At 37.2% G+C, this 22586-nt stretch overlaps 1 protein-coding gene across 2 annotated transcripts in view; it reads left to right on the top strand.

Moving 5' to 3' along the window:
• Positions 1-9130: 9130 nt before the first annotated feature.
• LOC109072078 (zinc transporter ZIP10-like) overlaps positions 9131-22586 on the top strand; it is a 31240-nt gene continuing 17784 nt past the window's right edge. The window contains exon 1 of one of the 2 annotated variants that reach the window (XM_042731194.1): positions 9131-9264. The gene's annotated coding sequence lies outside the window, so the exon portion shown is untranslated. Of the gene's footprint in view, positions 9265-14631; positions 15563-22586 lie in introns of those variants that run through there. The other variant, XM_042731196.1, reaches the window with a different exon arrangement.

The following is a 22586-nucleotide window of genomic DNA, read 5'->3' as shown; positions in this document are numbered from 1 at the left end:
AGCGCTAAAACATAAAACTGCTTACCTCAAGCTCTTATTTCTTCCACATTTGCATAAAAACTGTAAAAGTGGGATTCATTATGCTCTTTTTGTTTACCATTAGCGCATGCTAATGACGTTTTATTCTTCGTGCGTCGTAGCCTACGAGTCAATAGGTGTCATCATCGTACAGTCTACACGCATGTCGTTTCCAAGTTTATTAGATCCATGTTGCACAGTGTGACCAGCAATGATCTTATAGGATTGCTAAAATCGTGTAGTGTGTAGAAGGCTTAACACATTTCTGATCAACAGATATAAAATAATCCAGTCCAACTACACTATAAATAACAAAAATATACTGAGAGAATTATTTAAAAAAAACAGCATGGTTTAAACACCCTGACGTGAATTGCTTGAAATCTTCTCGAAAGTGATGCATGTAATAAAATGACTAATAATAAAGAATAAGTTTTCTAAAACACCTATTTTACCATGAACAAGATTAGTTTACACTGTTTTGCCCAGTGTCTTTGTACCCAGCACTCCACACCATATCAGATATGAGTTTGTCTGATAGTTGAATGAGCTCAAGCTTTGAGCTGGTTTCACTTGATGGCATTTGGTATCTTTCATTTCACCGGCAAGTTGCAAGATCTTTATCACTTAAAAAACTCTGAACCCAAGATAATCGATTTACAAGAAATTGTTTGGCAATATTTTCAATGGCTTATCTAGCAAATGATGAAAAATGGTAATTGGCGGGCCTGCACAGCCCAAGGTGGCAATTTGTGGCCTAATGAAGCCATTAACCTGATGACACCGAACCTGATAGTGGCTAAATTAGACAGAGAGTGTGGAATTATGAGCGTCAATTTAATATGATCACCGTTGCTGGGCGAATATTACATTTTAGAGAGGGTAAGGAAAAACATTATCTGCTTTGAGTATGAAAATAAATGTTTATAGGGTAGAAATAGGATTTTGTTGCTGTTGTTAAAGTTGTATATGTTTACTGCTGTTTAGAATTAAAAACATACTAGGTTTGCAAAAAAGACTTCAGAATAGCACGTACATATTCTCATTTGTGCAAACGCCATACTTGCTTTACCTCAGTTTTCAGTAAGATATTATCCCTTATGATGAAAATCATAGCGACTCGGTCATGTTTCTCTGAAACTGTGTAGTAAAATATATGATAAACAACCTCACACTATCTACTTGGATCACAGTGGTCTCTAAATCAATATTTAGCCCATAAAGAAGATTCAGACTTGTTTGTTTGCCGCTGTGATCGTGCTCTCTGTGCTGTTCATGTAATCTTCAGCTTCATTCCACAACTACGATGTCACATAATGCATGACTGATCAGTAAACAAATTCTAATTACAAGACACTAATGAGAGAAAGAGCACGAGAGAAAGAAGACAAAGAGAGAGGGAGAAAGAAGCTCTTTCACAAAAACTGTTTGCTGCAGATTCCTCAAAGGTCATGTCCTCTCCCTCTATTTACAGAAGTGAAAGAATGTTTGAGGACATTTTTTTTGTCTTCCCCTGATTATTTCCCTCTTTCTCTGTGCGTGTCTCTCTCTCTGTCTCCGAGGTTGTGCCATGGTTCAATGTATCATTCATTAGACTACAGCAAGCCATTATTGTCTCCAGCTCAGGGAATGTGCAAACTCATTGTGACTTCATGTTTAGCATATAAAGTAGGACCCCATTTCTCTCCAAATAAATATCGATGACAGGCCTCGTTATGAGACATGGACGAGGTTTGTAATTATATGGATGCTCTACTTTGGACTAATAAAGAGTTTGCAAATAAACTCGCTCTTAGCATAAAGCTGCCACAGAAGCTCCCTGGTGGAGTGTCAAACCCTTAAATCAGGTAAACATGGCATATATTACCTTACACCATCTTGTATTGTGGAAATGTTATGAAGGTTTAGGTAAACATGTCAGGTTTTTGTGTGTGTGTGCTTGTCTCCACTATAGGTGTTTTAAACTTTTAATGGTTTTGGTATGCTAGTTTCAGGTATGTCTATCAAAACCTTATAGAACATTAATACTCATTATTAAATGAGCCCAACACATTGAACTTTTTACAGATCCAAATCTGCCAATAGGTGATGACATGTGACTGTTTTCGATTGTGTCATTAAATGAATCATTCACTCAAGCATTCATATAAAATTGTGACTGTCATGAGGAAGTAGCTTAAAAGTACTTACTCGTTCAAAATAATTGAAATGTGATGCTGAATTTTTTTTCCCCCCATTTGGTTCCAAGTGACTGTCATTACATCATCCATTCAATCGATTCGTACACCACTGCTTTGTGTTGGAAACACAACGCAAGTCATTTGATTCAATCATTCACTCGATTCTTCAAAAAACATCAATTCATTCAAGGACAAAACAGGGGAGTGTAACTGAGAGATTTATTCAATCAATTCATTAAAAAACACGTTGGTGGAGCAAAAATATACATATTAACTCAGGCCCTGTCCACTCGAACGCAGTTATTTTTAAAACCGCAGCTTTTTCTACATGGTTTGGCCGTTCATCCACATGCAAACGTAGCACCAGGTCACTAACACCGAACATTTTTGAAAACTCATGCCAGGGTGAAGATTTTCAAAAATCAGTGTTATCGTGTAGACAGCGAAACTGGTGTTTTTGGCTTGTGATGTCGGAGCCAGTGCTGTTATCTCCGCCTACTGCAAACTTTTTCAGGCTTCTGATTGGCCAGCATGGCTTTACGGTTGAGATTATATCGCCACCTGTTGACTTAGCATGCTCTGAACAGTGCATCATAGCATGTGTTTGCGTTTTCATGTGGACGGAGATTTTTTTAAAAACGGAAGAAGGAAAAACCTAATTTATAAAAATACCCGTGTACGTGTGGACATGGCCTCAATTAAAACTATTAATTAAGTTCCTATTTGGTGTCTGGATTTCCTACATACAGTAGCCTACTTTTTTTCCCCCCCGTCATTGTTTCAAAACACACTTACTAAATTAAACTGCAGAATAGCAGGTTGTTTCTGATCATGAGTGAGTCCTGTTGTTGCAGATTGAGTTTTTACTATTTTATTATTCTTGTGAGCTATTTTTGTAGCCTCTTAAGATGGAGAGAGCAGATGCAGGTAAAGAAACAAGCGCTGACCCATCGCCTATCAGCAGTCAGTCCCAACGGATCCTGCAGGAGTGCTGCTCTGCTGACCGACCACTTATCCTGTCTGCTGCAGTCTGCCCAACACGCTTCCTGACAGGACCAAGCCTCCAAAGAGTCACCAGGGAGGACAAATAACCAGCCTGTGATGCCGAGGGAATACAGAAACACAAAAGCATAAACACACTCCTGAGCATTGAGTGTGTGTGCGCGTCCGTGCTTGAAAGGGGCTACAAACTGATTTATCTGAGAGATCAAAGAAATGTGAAAGCTCTCCACTGCACAACAATCAAAGGTCTAGTGTTGTGTGCTGAACTATTGGCCTTTTGATTGATATACTCACTCTTCATTTCAATCTGAGTGCAAATGATCTACGAGAAGCACAAGCCTTTTATATACTGAAATAATAACAGCAGGAGGCTCTTAAGTTTGCTCTTATTTTTGCTTATTTTACAGAAATAATACAGAATAACCTTGTTACATTAAATGTGATGCAGCAGATGCTTTTAGCTAATAGCTCATTTGCAGCCTCTGTCCTTAGTTAGGCTTTTAAAAACAAATCAAAGAAAAAGTCAAACCGTATATGACAGTCAGTGTTTACTTGCAGGTAGGTCCCTTGAAGCATCTTGGAGATGTTGCCACAGTTCTTCTGGATTTAGGCACCTTTCTTTTATTTGAAAGACACATTGCAACATTTACTGGATATTCCATATAAGGATAAACCTTATTGTATTTCAGGATTATCATGGCCAATATCACCACGTCACATTTAGTAAGTGACACAGTTCAACACCTTTTTCTGTTAAACTGTGATTGCTTGTATATTTTTTAACCAAGTGTTTTGTTTCCCTTTTGAAGCTTATGATATGCATTAATCGTCATGCTGAATAAATAATCATTACTTAAGAAACCCAACATTTTTATGCAACGATCAGTATTGAAGTTTTGGCTGACCCAAGTACCCATGCGTGACGCATACGCATATAAGCATAAAGTAGCTTTTGCTAATTTGTGGATAATCACTACAGGTGTCAGGGAGGAATGCACAGACTTGATAGAAAACTTGGCATGGCTTTGCTCAGATTTAAGGCCATTAGCAGCTGTGTTGACAGGTGAAGATGAGCCATGCTCTTCTAATTCAATAACTGGCTGTCGCTCATAGCAAAGCGCACTTGTGCTCTTTCAAATTACACTGATGGATCATGACTACATGTGGCAAAACAGATTTGCTAGGCGTGAGAAATGCCTTGCAATTGTCTGAAATGTGGTTTTGATAACAAATGGTGTGGATGGCTGGGGAAAATTATGGTAATGATTTGAGGTAATAGAATCTGTATCCATCAAACTATGAAGCTGGTGTGCTCAGAGCTGTGTGATTCCCAGAAGAACCCGAGGAGAGGTTTTGAACTGAGGATAACCCCCGTATGTGATGCGAGCTTCACCATATGTGGCGAGACAAACATGCTTAATTAGTGAACAATGCGGAGGTTATTCTGCTGGCGAAGTAACTGCTTTTATTTCATTCTTGATATGGTCGCGCTGCAGGCTCAGCATGTAAAGTGTTGACTTAAGTGTTTGATTAGAGTGTTTTGAACATAAGTACACTGCTTCAAGCTATAGCAGGTGCTAAATCAATGTGGGTAATGTGTTGGGGTTTTACTGTATTCTAAACCAATGACACCAATTAACAGACTGCAGAACTAACGAGATGGCCAGACACTCAGTGAAATTCTACAACTGTAAATCAACAGTATTTATTTAAAAATATATATTTTTAAAAAGTGCAGCAATAACTCAGGCTGCGATGGTGAATAATAAGATTGATTTTAACTAGTTACAAAAAAACTATTTCAAATAAATGCTCCTCTTTTGAACTTTCTATTCACCAAAGAAGTTTCTGCCAAAATATTAAGCAGCACAACTGTTAAAATAGAAAACAGTGATTTAAAATTATACAATATGACTGTTTTTACTGAATTTTTGATCAAATAAATGAAGCCGAAGAGACTTAAAAAAAAAAAAACTTTTAAAATTTTAATTAAAAACACTTTAAATTAAAATTACCAAACCTTTTACACAATATTTAATTTAAATTCAAGTCAAGTCATCTATAATTTAAAATCTAACAAATATACAATTGTAGGAGAAACATTATACTTTGGCTGTCAAAGGAATAAAACAATTATAATTATAATTATAATCTTGATTTGGATTTAGCATTTAGAATGGAATCATGATACTGTAATGTCTTTTTTTTTTTTTTTTTTTTTCAAACATTTAACCAGAATCTCTCCAGCACCCTTCCGCTTGGTGTCCCAGATCCCAGTTTAAAAACCTCTGGACATGCTGACATGATCACAAAGTATTCTGTACAGAAGATTTCTTTCAAGCAGCATCAAATATTCTAAATTAAATCTAAATCTGAAAACTACAGTAAAATCCGTTATTAGAGGTTATAAACAAGTCAAGCCTAAATCCATTCCCTTGTATTTTCAAAACACAAGTTGATGAGAGTTGAATATTTTCAGTAGAAAATATTCAAGGTCTGTGGTTTGTTTTGTTGAATGCATGTGTATCTGAAGCAAACAGGAAGAGAAATGAAAAATGACACCTGGGACACATACTGCAGCTGAGTGGCAGCATTCATCAATAATTCTATGTGATCTCCAGAGGAAAAGTGTGTGTTGCAGGTGTCTTACAGTAAAGTGAAGCAAAGCAAAGACACTATTTCATATTTCTCAGATGACTCTCGCTTGTCAACGATGGTCCAGGACTGACAGGTGATTAATATGTGAAAGGTGTCATCCTGATGCCGACTATCCATTGCTATGAGAGCAGGCATGTCACCTGACTCTCTGAGGTGACCTGGATTAATGCCAGCTGGCAACTCACATTCTTACATGACTGACTGAAACACAGGTGTTTATTCTCAGCACCAGTGGAGTAAGACCTCTTAAACTCAAAAAAGTTTTCCCTGAAACTTTCCTCAGCTTTATAACCTCTAGTGTCACCGACTTCCACCATTTCAGATGTTATTTCTCAGCAGGGTCTCTTTAACATATTGCTTTTTATTTCTCCATGAGGATTTCAGAGAACCATGGGATTTGACAACACTGTGTTAGACCAGAGCCTCAGATCACTAATGCAGGATGTATTCTCAGAATATAACCGCTGACAAGATCGTCAGGATTCAAAAGCCAGCTACAGCTTAGCTGCCATGGTTTAAATGTATAGGCAGGGGGGATTCACCGAGGTTAAGAATAGACCTGCTTTTTATTGTAGCAGCACCCATCTCAATGTTCCTCTCTTTATATCTGCAGAATTATTCTCTGTTCACTCTGTCCTGGATTTGCAGGATCTCATGATAGATAGACAGATGAAAGATAGATAGATAGATAGATAGATAGATAGATAGATAGATAGATAGATAGATAGATAGATAGATAGATAGATAGATAGATAGATAGATATAGATATAGTAACAGTGGCTCACTGAGAAGATGTCTGGATGGATCTAACATACTGGAAGGTGTTACAAAGGAAATCAAAGAGGATTCTGTCAGTACAATTCCATACAGACTCTTCAAGTTTTTTTCCAGCTGCATTCGTTAAGCTTTACATATTCTCATTTTTTACGCCACTCAAATGTGCTCTGTTTCCACAAGTGTGGCATCTAATACGGAATAAATCCTTTTGTCTTCACAATGCTGATGTTCACTGTCACAGTCTTGGCTGATCACAAAAGCACAATTCCGTCTATTCTTCAAAGGAATGCAAAAGCTGTTGCGCCTCCACATATTTTAGGGCTTGTGATGTCTAATGCAAAAACAATCCTCACGAGACCTGTGAATTCAACATCAGAATCCAACGGCACCATTACACCTTCCACATAAATAAATAAATAAAATGTCTAAATGTACAGTGTCTGTTTAGTTATCTGGAATTTTGAAAGGCATTTCAGAATATCCGTATTTATAGTTTACAGCTTTTTTATAAATAAGAAGAAGAAGAAAAAAAAAAGAAACAACCACTAAAACTGAAAACTATCCATAAGTTTCAAGAACAATGCCACATTTTAGAATCTTATTTTCCCAGAATATCTTTAGGCTCAGCACTTCCTGTTAATGATATTTCACTGCACCCCTAGGGCTGATTTCTGTTGATGCACAACAAATTATCATTTGCACTATGAGTTTATAATGCTAGGTTTGACCTGTGGCTGTAAAAACATGTTACGTTATCATAAGAGAAACAATAATCTACTAGTATCGCAATTATTGTTTTAACCCGGGGTCCCCACAGTTCAGGAATAAGTGGTCTTTATTTATGGGAATATGTTTTTACAAGCTGAAAATATGAAAAATTCAACCCTAATCTTAAATAACCATTGTTCTCTGTAAAAAAATCAAATAAAAATACATTCATTATATGCTATGCAACTATGGAATACCATTTAACAGTTTGAGGTGGGTTTTTAAGGTTTATTTTTTTTCTTAATGTTTTTGAACAAAGTAATTTACCAAGACTAAAAACAGTAATACTGTGAAATATTATTAAAATTTTAGATAATAATATTCTATTTTACTACATTTACAAATGCAGTTTTCCCCCCTTTGTGAAGCTGAATTTTCAGCATCATTACTCCAGACTTCAGTGTCGCATGATCCTTCAGAAACCATTCTAATATACTGATTTGGTGCTCAAGGAACATTTCTAGCTATTATCAATGTTAAAAACATATTTGCTGCTTGAACATTTAAAACCATTATTGCCTACTTTTTTTAGGATTCTTGAATACACAGAAAACTCAAACAACAGCACAATAGTAATTTCTCGCTAGAAAATTACATCAAAAGTGGAATACCTTGATCAAAAATGTACATTTACACACAAACTGACCACCGACTGCAACTTTCAGACGCCATCTTTATTTTTTAGCTTAACTGTCACTGAATCGCATGCACAGGATTGTGGGATATCAAAGGTAGCGAAGGATACATCTATGCTACCTTCAAAAATCGGCCAGATGAAGGCATCTCAGGAGACAGGAACTGAAGCTAACACTGAATTCGGACATGTCTTAATGCCTTCCTACCTTGGAATGCATCCTCTGAATTTTTCAGTTTTCGGATGCAGCCTATATTTATGCTGCCTTTAAAATTTGATCAGAAGGTTTCTCCGGAGATGCCTAATGCCTTAGATTAACTGAAATCAAAATTTTAATCCAACTGTAATATAAATAATTATTATGGATAAAAGCATCTGCAAAATGACAGCTCTCTCTTTCAGTGTCATATAAAAAAGGCACAGAAATAAAAATGTTATACTACATATACAGTGTGTTCCTGTGGCTCAGTAGTAGAGTGTTGCGCTAGCAGCACAAAAGGTTGTGGGTTTGATTACCAGGGAACATGTTAAGTAAAAAATAATAATAATAATAATAATTTTACCTGAATGCACTGTAAGTCGCTTTGGATAAAAGTGTCTGCTAAATGCATAAATATATATAACACTATGTATGTAGTTATATATTAAAATGAAAAGCTTTTAAGGTTGGAGCAGAAAATGTGAGATGATGAAAATAGTGTGTATTTTCAGTATTTAATTGCATACAGAGATACAGTAACAATCATGTGCTCTGTGGGATCTTTGGAGCTAAAGAGGAAGCTGCAGTATTTTCGGTGGAAACAACATTTCACAGCGTGGGCATAAGCGCAACCAAATCATATCTTATGGTGGATGTTACTCAGACTGCCATAATTACATATGACATAATCAAAGACGGGTTTTCGCAATGTGAGAGTCTACCGCGTCTTTGTCACAATTATTTAAACCATATTACAGCCTTGTGTGACGCGTGCTTCCGCCACGAGCTCAGCCTGGCCTCAGACTGTCTGCTGGCGGAAGCATGCGTCACAGAGCTCGAGCCAGGTTGCGTAAATTGCGTTACACTTTCCTTGAAGTGTGGAGACGGACGCAAGAACGTAACACGTACGTACGTAAGTGGCTTTGAGAATGGCGTTTCCGCAGTGGGGTCAGAGATTTGTGCGGTGCGCAGCATGTGAGTGTTTTAGTACCGAGCGGAGAGGAGATGCACACGGCACTCGAGTGAGGTAAACTATATAAAACCCGCTTTGTTTTCACACACTCCCACAACATGGACCCGAGCAGCTTCAGATGGGTCAATGAGAGAAGGGATTTACGATAAAATCGTGCAATGTTTTGAATTATTATTGGTTTCCCGGCGCTAGCAGTGTTAGCAGCTGCTGTTGTTTAGATTTATCATCTTTCCGTCGATTGCGCCTATTAAAGCTGCTGCTCGACTAACGGCGTTCCGCTGCTGTAAATGAACGTGTTAATTGCGAATCTTGTTAATAAAATAGGCATTTGTTCACGTAGGCATTGATCTAGATTCAATTAGTCGTGGAAGGAAGGGGAATTTTGGGGTTTAATCGCATGCCCGGGCTCCAGGATCAGTCATGTGTCGTAGTCTTGAAGATTGTCTCACGCTGGTTTATTTGTAAAACCCAATGTTCCTGTTTTGCTGGTTTCTCTTCAGACTACAAAAAATAATCTGTTTAATATGCTTTCTTTGAGGTTTCCCTTTGATTCATATTTTAATTCCACTGTTTACAATGCCAAATTAAAGTGGTAGTTAAACTTGAGTTGTGTTTTTGAATGGTGTAATAATGCGGATTATGCTTTATGCCTCTTTTTGTTACAGTTTAATTGTGCATTTTCCAGGCCCTGACAGTTGACGTGCAACATGTTTCCAAATGATCAGTTCTGAGTAATATTGGGCATATCCAAGTCTGACCACCTAAAAAGTACCCAAATCTCTTCTAAAAATAACCTGGCTAAGCTGGAAGACCGCCTAAAAACCAGTCGTCCAACAAATATCTATATATTTAAAAGTCGAACACAGTTTGTTTTGTAATGTGACATCAGAAGGGTGTTACTGTAATAAACATCTAGTCTGATGTAGGATAAGCATGAACAAGATACTGGTCTTTACATTTTAATGCCGGAAGTGTGACAATGGTTTGACAAATAGCAGTACTGCTGCAGTGATGCTGATGCTGTTTTCCTGTTATTGCACACCTGCAGAAGCCTTCCTCTGTCTAACCACAGAAACTGGTGTTCATGGACACGCAGAGCCTCTGCTTGCAGATGTTAATGTGAAAAGGGAAATCTTTAATTCCAAACTACTCCATTAAATGTGTTCATTTGTCAAGGGCACTGTATTCACCTCCACTGCAATCTCCAAGTCCTGTTTATTTTTTCATACGTAGTCGTGTGACTATGCAAAAAAAAAAAAAAAATTCTAGATAGATTATATTCAAATTAATTTTTTCTTACATAAAACCAGTGTCTTTTCTCAGTGGAGATTCTGAAGATACAATAAATACAGTGTAGCCTGTTTTTAAAGTGAAGTATATGCACCTACCAGAACCCATAATAGTATTAGATGGCCGATAATGCAGTGGTTTTGCAACTTTGGATGGATTGCAGTTATGTCATGGTTCTGCCTGAGGGCTGTGATGGCCAGCCGGTAGTTACAGTATCATTCTCACTTAATGGTCATTCCAAAATTCTACCATATCTGAAAAAAATGTCAGTAAAAATGGATTTAGTGGAATTTAAGAATAGATGCAATGGAATACTTATGCGTCTTCATAAAAATCCACTTGATCAATAGATGTAAGAGTGATATTTACCATGGCTTGAATAGATTGTTGGTCTAGTGTGAGAAGACTTGACCACTCCTTTTTCACTCCTCCCTTGATTGTTGGTGCCAACTTTGGTCTACTTCCGAGGCGAGGTGTTTGACATTTCAGATGAGCTTAAAGGCTTTGGACTGTGAGCAATCTTGAGGTGCCAATTAATGTTGTCATGACGGTATTTTCTTCTGGCTGTTGAACCATTAGTGGCATTTAGGATTAGGTGCACAAAACAACCTAGTAGCAGAAATAAGCATTAGCTAAGATGGCAGATTGTGTCCTCTCACTGTGTCAGCTGAGTAACTACCATTGAGGTGAATAAGAATACTAACTCGTAGCTTTATCCACATATTATATGGATTCTTCCAGTTGACTTTACTGCATTCGCTACAACAGATTATTCTTGTTATTGATGATAATCAAATAATATTTTTTATATATATTTTAGAGAATCGATACAGTATCGCCAAACAAAATATTGCTATACTCACACCCCTACTAACCACTGATATTTTGTGGTACATCCCAGGTGTCCCACTAGATAATAGTGATTACATGCTATTGCTAACACAATTTTCTTTTATCTTTAAAGGATAGTAGTTCCCACAAATCCAACATTATTTCTTTTGTGAAACATAAATATATGAATGAATATTTTGAATGTAAATGATGACAGAACTGATGGTGAACTCGTTGGTTTGTTCTGAAAGTTGAATATCTTGCATGTAATATTTTTCTATGAACAGTCTCAAAAAAAGTCACTTTACAGGCCAGCATTAAAAAATTATTTGACAAAAATGGGTTGGCATTTTATCATGTGACTTGCCTAGTCTTAATCAAACGGGACTTCTCATTTGGTAATAGCGCATAAGATTGTTCACATGATCCGCTATAGGTGCCTACTGAGCTGTTAAGCATACAGTCTTGAAAAGAGAGATTAAATGAACATGAGCTCTGTGTGTGAGGTCTCGTTAAGGAAAATGTTTTATTTACTGTCTTAAGATTTTAGAGGGCCTTAGCAGGTACAGGTGCATCTCAATAAATTAGAATGTCATGGAAAAGTTCATTTATTTCAGTAATTCAACTCAAATTGTGAAGCTCATGTATTAAATAAATTCAATGCACACAGACTGAAGTTGTGAAATTGTGATGATTTTGGCTCATATTTAACAAAAACCCACCAATTCACTATTTCAACAGATTAGAATACTTCATAAGACCAATAAAAATTATTTTAGTGAATTGTTGGCCTTCTGGAAAGTATGTTCATTTACTGTACATGTACTCAATACTTGGTAGGGGCCCCTTTTGCTTTAATTACTGCCTCAATTCAGCGTGGCATGGAGGTGATCATTTTGTGCCTCTGCTGAGGTGGTATGGAAGCCCAGGTTTCTTTGACAGTGGCCTTCAGCTCATCTGCATTTTTTGGTATCTTGATTCTCATTTTCCTCTTGACAATACCCCATAGATTCTCTGTGGGGTTCAGGTCTGGTGAGTTAACAGCCAGTCAAGCACACCAACACTATGGTCATTTAACCAACTTTTGGTGCTTTTGGCAGTGTGGGCAGGTGACAAATCCTGCTGGAAAATTAAATCAGCATCTTCAGAAAGCTGGTCAGCAGAAGGAAGCATGAAGTGCTCCAAAATTTCTTGGTAAACAGGTGCAGTGACTTTGGTTTCAAAAAACACACTGGACCAACACCAGCAGATGACATTGCACCCCAAATCATCACAGACTGTGGAAACTTAACACTGGACTTCAAGCAACTTGGGTTATGAGCTTCTCCACCCTTCCTCCAGACTCTAGGGCCTTGGTTTCCAAATGAAATACAAAACTTGCTCTCATCTGAAAAGAGGACTTTGGACCACTGGGCAAACAGTACAGTTCTTCTTCTCCTTAGCCCAAGTAAGATGCCTCTGACGTTGTCTGTGGTTCAGGAGTGGCTTAACAAGAGGAATACGACAACTGTAGCCAAATTTCTTGACATGTCTGTATGCCTTGACCCCAGCCTCAGTCCATTCCTTGTGAAGTTCACTCAAATTCTTGAATAAATTTTTCTTGACAATCCTCATAAGGCTGCAGTTCTCTCGTTTGGTTATTTATCTCTTTCTTCCACACTTTTTCCTTCCACTCAACTTTCTGTTAATATGCTTGGATACAGCACTCTGTGAACAGCCAGCTTCTTTGGCAATGAATGTTAAATGTGGCTTACCCTCCTTGTGAAGGGTGTCAATGATTGTCTTCTGGACAACTGTCAGATCAGTAGTCTTCCCCATGACTGTGGAGCCTAGTGAACCAAATTGAGAGACCATTTTGAAGGCTCAGGAAACCTTTGCAGGTGTTTTGAGTTGATTAGCTGATTGGCATGTCACCATATTCAAAATTTTTGAGTGAATTGTTGGGTGATGAAATATATGAACTTTTCCACAACATTCTAATTTATTGAGATGCACCTGTACCTTTAAATGTATGTTTAATAATATATCTTTAAACACTTAAGTTGATGTGTTTTACGGCACATTGTGTGGTGGTTTAATTATGCATAAAAAGCCTGTGGTCTATTCCAGGTGACTCTTTAGTTACCAATCCTTTGTTCAAGACCAAAAAAAATCAGGTCAAGTATGTAGGGTTTATATAGCTTTCAGTGTTCAGAGGCCATGTGTATTCAATGTACCCTCTATTTTGTAGCACAATAATAATAATAATCTCTATATTGTAGTCAGGAATAAGATTGTTTTACAACACACAATGCACAAAGCCTCAAATCTCAAATGAACTTCCTTCTTTAATTTAGAAGAAAATTGTTGAAGAATCTTTTTAGTCATTCTAGACTTTCATTTTGATAAAGGGACTTTCAGTGATTAGACCAAAATCCAAAAACTTTTTTTTTATCACGATTTTATCACAATTGTTTTTGTCATGTTGGTTATACTATTTTGTCTGAGCATTACAGCCAAACTAATTTCCCTATTATAAAGACAAAGACAAAAAATTATATTACACTTGTATACAAAACAAGTGTGTGTAGAGTGCGTGACGTCACGTGCACTACTGCCGGTGGCAGTACACAACGCGATTGTCACGGCGACCGTCACAGCCCTATGTAACTCTGCCACTAACACTGAATGTACAGTATGCTGCGTTGTACAGTATATTGAGACAGGTGCCAGAACTGCATCTGATAGAATGTGTGCTGTAGCACGATACTACAATACTTCTTCAAAAGCAGGGACATTTTTTTGATCCACGATCATAAATCGTCATATTGCACTACCTTTTATTTGCTGATATCTTAAGTCTTGAACATCTGCATCATTGGCATGCATATTCATCTTGAACCACCCACTTAACAGTACATGTTGCCTGACTCCCCAACTGATGTAACATCCTGTTCTTAATGCATAAGCTATTCTTAAGCCTAGCTGCAGGAGTTTTAGTGTGATGATTTGTAACACTGGTTGGGTCTCAATGCTCCGAATCGAGAGATGAACAATATATTGGCAGCTATATCAGTATTGGCAGACACATTTAAGATGATAAATTGCAGTCATATGACCCACATCATTTCTACATGCCCTACCTATTGTTAAATACTAAGTAAAATGTTTACTAAAGGTTTTCCATCCATGGCACAAATGCATTTTGTTTATTTATTTTATTTATTTATTTTTGTAATAACTGTGAAAGCTATATTTCCCATTTTTACAAAAGAGTTGGCAATTGGCACATATAATTTCTTCATTCCAGTGGTTCATAGTAGGCATAATTTATTTTATTTTATTTACATGTACACAATTTTTTTGCTGCCAGATGAAGTATATTAAGAATTATCATAGCAGTCCAAGTTTCTGTATCGGTACATTCCTATAAAGGATTCCTCGCCAACGAGTCTCCCTGTAGCCCCCCTCACTATTGTTAAATTGACCTGACAAGCGTTAAAAATCCCTCTGATTAGTATCTGGCCTTAACTTTGATTATCACCTCCCTCCTTTTCAGATGGTCTGGGTAATAACCCTCTGGCGTCTGATGGACTTCACAGACTGAAGTCTCACAGGGGAAAAACTACAGCCATCAAAGTATTCTCTCCTGCAATGTCCATGAAAATGCAGGACCATTACTTATGCTGGCTTCTTCCTACTGATATTTAGGCTCTGCTGCTGACCTTTGAAGCCAATTTACAGAAGCTGTTCAGCTGAATCACATGCAGTTGGCTGTAGTTTGGCTCTGTTAACTAAAAGCCTAGAGAAAAAATTGCATGTATTTAGGCCATTTGGTGAAATATGAAGCTCGGCTATGTAAAAAAAAAAAATCGTTTGATGGTCGACCCTTTGTTGGAATGTTTGGTTAATGTAACCAGAAAGACCTCATAAGTGATGAGTTTTCCATGAACATATGGACGTGTTAGGATCCCTATACTGTAAAATCACTGTTTACAGTAATTCTCATTTAATTTTATTTGATGGCTACTTCAGGCCCGATTAGCTCAAATCTCTTCCTCCACCCACTCCTACAACCCCGCCTACCAACACTTATAAACACACATGTCCCGTACACCCTCCCCTCTGCACTAAATCGCCACACTTGAGTTCAAAACATCAAACCTCATTCCATATTGCGGTAGAAGAGTGTTCCTTGCCCGAGTTGACAGCGAATGACCAGTTCCTCCGCCTCCTGTTGAGACTGAATGAGGTAAGCTGTCGGATGCACCTGCAGTCAGATCTGCAGATCTTAAACTGATCTGTACGGCACATTTTCAATCGGGATAGACAGTCAGAAGTCAATCCTAGTTGTGTGAGGATCAGCAGTTGAGCAAGGAGACGGCAACATTTGAAGGTGATTAACTTGTTTTGGAGTTAGTGGTTTCGAAAGTTGCCACCTGTTTTGCTCGCAGTGTTTTGGATTGATTGTTTAGTGTGTATTTGACTTGGTATCATTGTTAAAGTTAGCCTATCCCACTCTCTAAATATTACTAGGTTAATCCAGGTTACTCAACTGATGTTATTTGCTCTCTTTTTATGTGATCTCAGCAGTTCTGAATGTTTTATGAGGTGTTAACCAGTTTATGATCAAAATAAGCAGGTTTATAGACAGGTGACAGGTCACGTTCTTGTGATTTGGTGAAACATTTCTGTTTGTTCTTAGTATAATTAGATCATCTTACATTTGTCTCAACAAACCTAACCATGTTGCTACAGTGCATTAGGGTGCAGGTCCTCTACATGAACTGATTGACATGCTGTTATGGACCTTCTGGAGTGTATTTATTTTAGAGGTGTGTGTGTGTTTGGAGTCAAGAGGTCATGCTTTTCAATGCTTTGATTCTTGACTCCACCCAGACACACACTCAGGCCCATTTAACCAGTGCTGGACCATCTAATTTGGACTAGGTTCTTCTTGAAAGACCTTTTTAGATGTCTTTGTTTGGTAGTCTACATCCACTGGACTGAGATCCTAGGTCCTGGTGCAGCGATTTATCGCTGTTATTTCCCAGAATGCCTTGTGCTGGCAAACATGTGTAGTTCCCATTTGCTGTGTGGCCTCTGCTCATCTCTCAAGCCTTGAGGCTTCTCCTGACATACAAATCTTTTTTGTTTTTTTCTGTGTTGCATGTGAAATATGACTGATTGAATGCATAGATGTATCAAGGACAGATTATATATCTAGAGTTATTGGTTGAAGAGATGTGCTCCCATATTGCTTGGCTAAGCTGCGGATCATAGACTTGTTCTTCAGCCTGCTAAAATTCACATTGACCACTAAATGAGTTGGCACAGGCATGAATCAGAGGGGATTATTAGCCAGATCACCACAAAGTTGTTTGCTGTTGTAAAAGCTGCTTTATTTGATCCAGACAAGTCCCACTGTAACCCTGTTTAGCCCAGCATCTGCCTTACAGTAAGCTAGATTGTAAACAGGAATTTACCGGAGGTGGACTCATGCATGACTTGCGAGAGATGTTCTGTCTTGGCAGAAGCCTTGTGAGAGTCATATGAGGCATCTTAAGGGCTCTCTCTCTTCCTCTGTTGCTCAGAGGCTCAGGTTTATGTATAATAACCGTTCATGGGGAAGCCCGTCAGCTCATTCCAGGAATGGATTCTGTGGAGGGTGATACTGGGTACAACTTGCTATTATAAAATATATTATTACACTGCTCTGTGGAATACTTGATTCTGATTGGTCAGTCGCAGCATACAGAGGTATGTTATCCCTCGATAACAACTGGTAAAAGCTAATAACACAGGCTCATCCGGGTAACAGAAGTCAGCGCTGTACTCTTGCTTTAACTGTTCTTTTCTTGGTAGAATCTTTGTGTTTGTTTAGCTAATAAAATATTAAAACTCAATTCAAAATGGTGTACAATTATTTAATTATGTAATCCCTGGTATCGCGGACTCGCTCTTGTTTCATACAAACGCAGCTGCTGCCATTTTGCTATGATTGTTTTGTACGCTGTAATGGATTATAAGAAAACTAACAAACTGGTAAGGTTTTAAAACATTTTGTCTTAATTCTCGTATTGCCTTAATTATTTTTGAGGTGAAATGGTGTGTAATAAGTTGTTTGAATGCATGCCGCTTGTATGCCACTTGCTCGCAACTGCTGTCTTCACGGAAGCTTTGCATTCAAATATTTCAACTCAAATCAATATTTCGTGTCTAATTTTTTTACTTATTTGGCAAGTAGCCATGTAATAAGTGGGATAACACAGAGCTGTTGTTCACTGACAATGTGTAAAACATGCGCAAAATATGATTGTGGTTTTGCGCAGCTTGTCAGTGAGCAACAGCTCTGTGTAGTAAATGCTGCTCCACGTGAAAGCACGCATGTGTAGAGATTTACAGCTTTACTGACGAGATGCACATTGAATTGTGCCGATATTTATCGTGCATCCCTACGTAGTATTTTTTTCTTCTTGTTTCCAGTAAAAATATCTAGAAATTCTTAAATCAAGATGCAATTTCTACTTAAGAAAAATTACATAAGGTATATAGTCTTTTAATATAATTTTTCTTGTTATAGTAAAACAGCGGTCAACAACCTTTTTAGCGCCAAGGACCGGTTTAATGTCAGACAATATTTTACGGACCGGACTTTAAGGTGTGACGGATAAATACAACAAAATAAAATGATACGACTGGCATAAAAACTGTGGTATATTGTAAATATAATTATAAACATGAATCCACTGTGTATTCGTGTGCAACTTTATTAGCAGCATCCTCGTAACATCGCGCCAACAACATGACATGAATAACATCCTCTCTGCCCCCTAACCCTAACGCTCACTTGTTATATATAAAATATATATATAATGAGCGAGTACATCATGAATCCATTTTCCAAACCGTGTTTTTGTCTTATCCTGAATCACTATGGTACACCTATAATAAGTGTTTATATTCTGACTATTTTAGTCCGGTTACTGTCGTAACCTCGGTTCCCTAACACACTACATGCGTGACTCACCATAGATGTAAACAGAGAGAAGTAGCTCCGGCTACAATGTTCTTCCACCAGATACGAGCGCTAGGCCTGTCACGATAACAAATTTTGCTGAACGATAAATTGTCCAAGAAAATATTGCGATAAACGATAATATTGTCGTTCTAAGACCAGTTTCAACTAATATAATGATAACGGCATACTAATGCAGGTACACCTTTTCAAAGATCAATAAACTTTTATTTCTAAAGAATATTTAACACTGAAAACGGTAAACATTTAAAATATCCACAATAAATGAGCAAAACAACCCAAAAAACAATAAAAGCAATAGACTGTCAGTCTCTGTTAAAACAATGCACTTGAATAAATACCAAAAACAACCAAAATCAATAAATAAAATGGATGTAAACAAAATTACACTTCAAAAAATATGAAACATTAGACTCAGACATAAATACTGCCAATTATGACCTTTGTAAACAAACAAAGCCTTAATAGGCCATTTGCAAAAAACTTTTGAACAAATAATTTCTCCAGCATAAAGCTTTGTTCAAATAAAGCAAAAGTGAATTGCCGTCTATGTCCACCAAGGACGAGAGAGAGAGAGAGAGAGAGAGAGAGAGAGATTTTATGGCAGATTCCGAGCAATGTTTATATGCCAGTTAGTGATGCTCATATTGACCGTTTAACCGTTAACCGAAAGTAAACATTTTGACCGATTAATGGGCCGTTCACATATCGCGTCTTTTGGGCACTCAAGTTCGTTATTTCAAATGTACAGTAGGTGGACATCCAAAACGTCGTTTCTACCGCCGCTCGTACCGCCGCCGCGGCGTCTGCAAAGTGCATTTGCAGCTTTTGACCGCTGAGTGTCGCTTTAATCACAAGTTTCCAAACAAGCGCATCAAAGCACATTTTCGCAAATAGACGTCAGCTTTGCCTCTCTGAAGTGTTATATTTGACTGCAGTCGGGGAAAATGAAAGAAAAAATATTTAATATTCACACATGAAAGTTTATTCCTTATGAAGATATATGCGTTTCTTAGAACGAATTCAAGCAGGATAAATGTCAAGCCTATGAGCCTGTGCTTATATTTTCTCTACACCATCTTTTAGATTAGACACATTTAAATAGTGTGCAGTATTATTTATATAATATGAATTATGTGTTATCTTATTAAAAAGAAAATGTGGTTTACTTTGCATCGGAGCATTAAAAGTGGTAGCCTATTGTGAGCTAGGCTTGCGTGTTTTATAAATGATCTTTATTTTAGTAAAACTTAAGGCACTGTATAATTTCGCTCCCATTATTTAGGCCTAATTAAAACAAGAAACGAATAAATTAAACCTGCACAATTTAACTAAATCATTGCAACTCTAAAGAATGGATGGATTAATACAACGTCCTCACTTATCAACAAAGTACACACGATGTAAAAAAAAAAGAGCTTCATTAATTGACAACTTCAGTGATTTTAAATGGAGTCTTCTTTGCTTGCTTTCATATAATTTAAGTAAAGTAAAAATAAATAAATAAAATAAATAAATAAATTGCAGCCGCATTTAAATGCATAATATAAAATGTATAATATTCCGTAAAATATCAGTGCAAGATTTGCTCTGCAGCTGAGTGCACGTGCAGCATTTATTCTTATTTGTCTACATATTTTATCTTCATTACAAATCTTGTTTGGTTTTATTTTGGATAATTGCATGTAAAAAATAATTTACGTTGTAATGCATATGCAAAATGTGAATAATTATTCATATTCAAGTGTTTGTGCAAAAATTATTAATGCGCATGCATGACAGGGAGGCGCCCTCTAGATCACGTGATTTTTTCCCTTATAATGAAATAACTGAAAATCTGTGTGTCTCACATACATGAGAAATATATCTACAGAAAGCTTGAAATGTCTTTTAAACGAATCAATTCAAAACGAAAGCATGTAATCTGTGAAGGTTGTATTTCTGTTTAAAAGCGCGTCCATGTGGAGAGAGTCAGCACTGTGAATTTCATCTTGCAGCCGACAAGAAAACATTTGTTTATTAATAAATAATTAAAATGTCTCCTTTTTCATAATTATTAGGCTACTTCTGCCTGTGCTTTGTGACAAACTTAATGCATATTCTTGAGCGTGGAATATATTAAGGCTGGATTATAGTTGTAAATTTAATATAAACTTGCGAATAGTTGAATAATGACAAATGAACGACTATAGAAAAATCTTACGTGGGAAGCAGACCCATTAAATACCCTCTAGACATCTCTGTTAAAGTTTTTTTAAAGAATTTTATACGCATTTGCATAAATTCATCTTTCAGAACGGTCTGTAATGGAGAGATGCCTTAACACTGATTTTTCCTCTGAAACACAAAAACGAAAATTTAAATAAAATAAACATTTTATGTTTCGAGAATGATTGGGCTCAAGCCTCCCCCGCGTGTTTGAGACACGCTGCCGAGCAGAGTATGAGCGGAGCGAAGTGATTCTCACTGGAGCAAGGAGCAGATTTTTTAAAAGTCAGGAGCGTCGTGGTTTTCACTTGCTCCAACATCGCTCCATCACGAATACAAGTCATGCCAACAGCCCGTAATATAACTGCATATTTAGCAAGAATTCACATGATAAACATATTTAGCTATAGCTTGATACACATAATCTCTCCGATCAGAAGATTATAATGACGGCAATAGTCGAGCGGGATGTTAAAGGCTAGTTCTCAAGGAATTTGTCTTCCTTTTACTGATTATTTTCGGGTTAAAGCATGATTTAAACAGATACAGCACATTCACACGTAATCGCTGTCGCAATAATGCATTCAAACAAATATGTAATCTTACAGTAGGCTACTTCATCTGTATCTGATTTTGAATGAGCAGAAATCTGTAACAAATGCATCAATCTGTAGATAAATAAACTGACGAAATGTTAAAAAAATCGTCATTTTCATTACAAACAAAATTTGCGCAGCAGAAAGCAGCAATTATACCTTTTAATGCTGACAATTTTATTAGTTTGGCGTTTGGTAGGACAAAAAGTTTGCACACAATAGCCTAATCCCCTTTGAAACTCTCCTGTAATTTTATTTATTTATTTATTTATTTATTTATTTTTATTTTATTTTATTTTATTTTATTTTATTTTTATAAGCTATTATCAACATAACATTTCAACTTTAGCCACGGAGTGAAGGCGGAGCAGTGTTTCTGGTATCAATGAACCGCGGAGCTTAGTGATTATTAAATGCTAGGAGCGTGGAGGGAAATTGTTGCTGCTCCACTCCGCTCACATAGCCCTACTGTACTGCCGAGTGAGAGAGATGTTTCGCCCTATATGAACAAGGCCGTCCGGTGTAGACACGGTTTATAGTCAGTGTCTGCTATATTTACAAATAATTGATATAAGAAATAAAAATAAATACATAACCTAAACCAGCGACATAACGAGATGAAAATATAGACTAGAAAACTGATTTAGGCCTACACTTGGTCTGTCCTCCGTCCATGACACTGACTCACTGCGGAGCTGCCAGTTTTAATCTGAACAGCTCTTAACGCCGAGTGGATGGTTAGATGCATGATGGGCTAGTATTAAAAAGAAAGTGAAAGTGAAAGTGACGTGACATTCAGCCAAGTATGGTGACCCATACTCAGAATTCGTGCTCTGCATTTAACCCATCCGAAGTGCACACACACAGAGCAGTGAACACACACACACACTGTGAACACACACCCGGAGCAGTGGGCAGCCATTTTTATGCTGCGGCGCCCGGGGAGCAGTTGGGGGTTCGGTGCCTTGCTCAAGGGCACCTAAGTCATGTATTGAAGGTGGAGAGAGAACTGTACATGCACTCCCCCCACCCACAATTCCTGCCGGCCCGAGACTCGAACTCACAACCCTTCGAATATATTGTTATATTAAAATTTGTTTTGAAAAATTTCTTTGTCATTTGAATATTGATTTTAAGTAGGGAGGCAAAAAAAATCGATTTAAATCGTAAATCGGATTTTTTTGTGTGAAAAAAATTGGGGATTTTTTTTAGGCCATAGGCCTATCGCCCAGCCCTAATGCAACAGGTTTTTTTTTTTTTTTTTTTTTTTTTTTTTTTTTTTTTTTTAAGTTAAGGCAACCTCTTCTGAAATTAAGTTATAATACCTAACTAATACACTTTATTGCGCTATACAGTAGTCAACATTTGAAGTAGATCAAACCTTTCTTTAAAGTTGTCCTAAAACCTGTTCTGCAAGTTTGAAACCCTCATAA

The sequence above is a fragment of the Cyprinus carpio genome, chromosome B9 (assembly GCF_018340385.1).
Source record: "Cyprinus carpio isolate SPL01 chromosome B9, ASM1834038v1, whole genome shotgun sequence".
In the NCBI taxonomy this organism is placed as follows: domain Eukaryota; kingdom Metazoa; phylum Chordata; class Actinopteri; order Cypriniformes; family Cyprinidae; genus Cyprinus; species Cyprinus carpio.
The sequence above is the reverse complement of the archived record's forward strand: the minus strand, read 5'-3'. Positions and strand labels throughout refer to the sequence as shown.